This window comes from Crocuta crocuta, unplaced genomic scaffold, assembly GCF_008692635.1.
Source record: "Crocuta crocuta isolate KB4526 unplaced genomic scaffold, BGI_CrCroc_1.0 scaffold378, whole genome shotgun sequence".
In the NCBI taxonomy this organism is placed as follows: domain Eukaryota; kingdom Metazoa; phylum Chordata; class Mammalia; order Carnivora; family Hyaenidae; genus Crocuta; species Crocuta crocuta.
Genome location: NW_027528871.1, coordinates 2062095 through 2066488, shown reverse-complemented (window position 1 = coordinate 2066488; position 4394 = coordinate 2062095). Strand labels below are relative to the sequence as shown.

Below are 4394 nucleotides of genomic sequence, written 5' to 3'. Positions count from 1 at the left end.
TAAAATTCTTTAAATAAATAAGAAAATCGAAAGTGTTATTAAATATTGGAAAAAATATTATGTCTTAAAAAGATACTAAATTCAATATCAATTATGTAAATACTTATAAACATGCTCATTACTTTCTATAATACAAACTTTTATCACAATGATTTATTTTTTATGTTACATATAACAACAAAAGTCAGAAATCTTCTTAGATCACTAATCCAAACCTAAGAAATTAAACTATGAAATCATTGCTTTTTCAAGAAAAGCATAAGGTAAGAATATCCCTTTTACCCTTTATTTTTAACATCGTAGTAAAAGTCCCAGTTAATGTAATAAGACAATAAAATAAAATAAAATAAAATAAAATATTGAAGATGGCAGGAGAGGGGAGCATGGGTGGCTCAGTCATCTGAGTGTCTGATTCCAGCTTTTGATTTTGTATTGGATCATGATTCCAAGGTCATGGGGTTGAGCCCTGCCTCAGGATTCATGCTGAGTGTAGAAGCTGCTTAAGATTCTCTCTGTCTCTCTTTCTCTCTCTGCATCCTTCCCCCACTCATTTGCTCTCTGTATAAATTTTTTAAAAATACAAAAATATAAAAAAAGAAGACTGCAGGATACAAGATCAATACATAAATTCAATCACTTTCCTATATACCAGCAGTGAACAAACAAAATTTGAAATTAAAAACATAACACCATTTACATAAATATACAAAAAAATAAAATATTTAGGCACAAATCTAACAAAGCATGTACAAGATCTATATGAGGAAAACAATAAACCATGGTGAATGAAATAGAAGGAGATTGAAACAAATGAGGTGATATTCCACATCGATGGTCAGGAAGATCCAATACTGTTAAGATGTCAGTTCTTGATCTAAGGATACAGTCCAAAAAAAATGAAGTAAAATAAAATGAAATAAAAAAATAAAGATACAGTCCAATATTAAAAATACAGATCACAGAAAAGTGTGTGTGTGTGTGTGTGTGTGTGTGTGTGTGTGTGTGTGTGTGTGTGTGTGTGTGTGTGTGTGTGTGTGTATGTGTGTGTAGATAAACTGATTATAAAGTTTTCACAGAGAGGCAAAAGACCCAGAATAACCAACATAGTACTGAAGGAGAAGAACAAAGTTGGAGACCTGATGCTATCTGACTTCATGACTTACTATAAAGTTATAGTAAATCAAGACTGTGTGGTTCCAATGAAAGAATATACAGATAGGTGTGGGGCTGGCACCTACCCACAGCAGGTACACTGCAACTTACCACCTAATTGTGCTGATAAGTGGATGGATGACACAATTCTGTTTACAGTATTAATGGAAAGCAGACAAGACATTACAAAGGAAGAAGAACTTTTGACCATGAACCCTAGGAGATATCAGGAAAATGATTATTTGAGTAAGGACTCAGGAGAGACCAGCATGCTGAAAAGAACTGTACCTTTGTATATGCACCAAAACAACCTATTTTGATGAATTGGGTACCCCCTACCCTCATTACCCCCACCAAGTTTGGGCACAAACAGGAACTCCTTCCAAAGTGCTGCATGCCAATTAAAATTGCTGCTATTGTATCTTCTCTGTCTCTTCTTTATATCCTTCTGAGGGAAAGAATTCACTCTTTATAACATTCCATCAACAGTATTTTATAAAATTCCAACCCTGGTCATCAACAGAATCTTACTAATGTTTTCATCACCCTCTTGGCACTGGTTTATTTGCCAGGTATGATAGCAGCTGTTGTACAGCTTAATAATGAACCAAATATAAGAAATTTCCACATCGGTTGGATAGATGGATGTTAATAATAAAGCAGTTTGGGCCTCTCAGTTTCTTTTTTGCTGTACTGTTAAGCAATTTATGTTTATCCTATCCAATGAGGCTATCCTGCAGATACAAGCTGCTAAACTGGACATGTCAACAGGCCCAACAAAATAAAGAAGATGCTTCAATTGAGTATAAGGTTTGAAGAGTGAAATTTATGTGTCTCTGGGATTAATGGCACTAGCAGTACTGGCTCTGTTACGTGTGACATCTACCCTTCTGTGAGTAGCTCTATGACATGGAGAGAATTTCACAATATTCAGAGCAATCTAGGACTTATTTCCCTTCTGCTTGGCATAATACATGCATTGATTTTTTCCTGGAATAAATGAATCTATATAAAATAATTTGTATGGCATTCACCTCCAAATTTTATGATAGCTGTTTTCCTTCTATTTGTTGTTCTATCATATAAGGCTATGCTTTGTCTGTCATGCTTGAGAAAGAAGATACTACAGGTTCGATATGGTTGGGAAGATACCACCAAAATTATTAAAACTTAGGTGTCTTCCAAGTTGTAGAATCACTGTTTACACACATTTTTGTTGAATATTGATATATTTTACCATAAACATTTCAAATTAATATTTGTTTAATAAAATGCCCACGTGTGGGTCTTAATGTAAAAAGGACAAAGAAATAATTTGTAGATAGATCAAGAGAACAGAAAAGAGAGTCCAGAATAGACCCACATAAATGTAGTTAACTGATCTTTGACAAAGGATCAAAGGTAAATCAATGGAACAGTGATATTTTTTTGTTGATGTTGTTGTTATTGTTTTTAATAAGTGGTGCTACAATAACTAGAAAACCACAGGCAAAATAACGAATCTAAATACAGAACTTAACACCCTTCACAAAAATTAATTCAATATAATTCTGAAAGCAGCTAGGGATAAAAAGGCCCTAACATACAAAGGGAAACCTATCAGACTGGTGACAGACCTATCTACTGGAACTTGGCAGGCCAGAAAGGAATGGCAAGATATTTTCAATGTGATGAACAGAAAAAAATATGCAGACAAGAATCGTATATGAAGCAAGCCTGTGATTCCAAATAGAAGGAGAGATAAAAGTCTTCCCAAATAAACAAAAATAGAAAGAATTTATCACCACTAAACCAGCCCTACAAGAAATCCTGAGGGGGACTCTATGAGGGAAGTGTTGCAAGGAATGCAAGGTACCAGAGAAACCACCATAAGCATGAATCTTACAAAGAACACAATGACTCTGAACCCATATTTTTTCAATAATAAGACTGAATGTAAATGGACTAAATGCTCCATTCAAAGGCCATAGGGTAGCAGAATGGATAAAAAACAAAAGCCATCTATATGCTGTCTACAAGAAATTCCTTTTAGACCTGAGGACACCTTCAGATTGAAAGTAAGGGGATGGAGAAATATATATCATGCTACTGGAAGTCAAAAGAAAGCTGGAGTAGCTATACTTATATCAAACAAACTGGACTTTAAAGTAAAGGCAGTAACAAGGGATGAAGAAGGGTACATTGTATGATAATTACAGCGTCTATCCATCAGGAAGAAGTAACAGTTCTGAATGTCTACACACCGAATATGGGAGCACCCAACTACATAAAACAATTAATCACAAACAGAAACAATCTTATGAACAAGACTGTGCTAACAGCAGGGGACTTTAATACTCCACTTACAGAAATGGGTAGATCAACTAGACAGAAAATCACTAAAGAAACAGTGCATTTGAATGACACATTGGATCAGATAGATTTGACAGATATATTTAGAACTCTACATCTTGAGGCCATGGAATTCACTTTCTTCTCAAGTGCACATGGCACATTCTCCAAGATAGATCACATAATGGGACATAAAGCAGCCCTCAATAAATATAAAAGAATTGAGATCATACCATGCACACTTTCAGATCACAATACTATGAAACTTGAAATCAACCACAGGAAGAAGTCTGGAAAACCTTCAAAAACATGGAGGTTAAAGAACACCCTCCTAAAGAACGAATGGGCCAATCAGGCAATTAGAGAAGAAATGAAAAAATATATGGAAACAAATGAAAATGAAAACACAACAATCCAAACTCTATGGTATGCGGCAAAGGCAGTCCTAAGAGGAAAGTACATTGCACTTTGTGCCTATTTCAAGAAATTAGAAAAAGCGCAAAGTTAGAAAAAGTGCAAAATCTAACAACTCACCTAAAGGAACTAGAAGGAGAGCAACAAGAGCACTCCAGACCCAGTAAGAGAAGAGAAATAATAAAAACCAGGGCAGAAATAAACAATATGAATCCCCCCCCAAAAAAGTTGAACAGATCAATGAAACCAAGAGTTGTTTTTTTGAAAAAAATAAACAAAATTGACAAACCTCTAGCCAGGCTTCTTAAAATAAAAGAGAGAGCACACAAACAGACAAAATAATGAATGAAAATGGACTTATTACAACCAATCCTTCAGAAATAAAAGCAATTATCAGGAAATACTATGAAAAATTGTATGCCAACAAACTGGACAACTTAGAAGAAATGGACAAATTACTAAACACACACTCACTACCAAAATTCACACAGGAAGAG

The 4394-nt window shown here is 34.6% G+C and overlaps 1 pseudogene; it reads left to right on the top strand.

Annotated features, from left to right (window-relative positions):
- The first annotated feature begins 1316 nt into the window (after nt 1-1316).
- LOC144225307 (STEAP1 protein-like) lies at nt 1317-2344 on the top strand (annotated as a pseudogene).
- The last annotated feature ends 2050 nt before the right edge of the window (nt 2345-4394 follow it).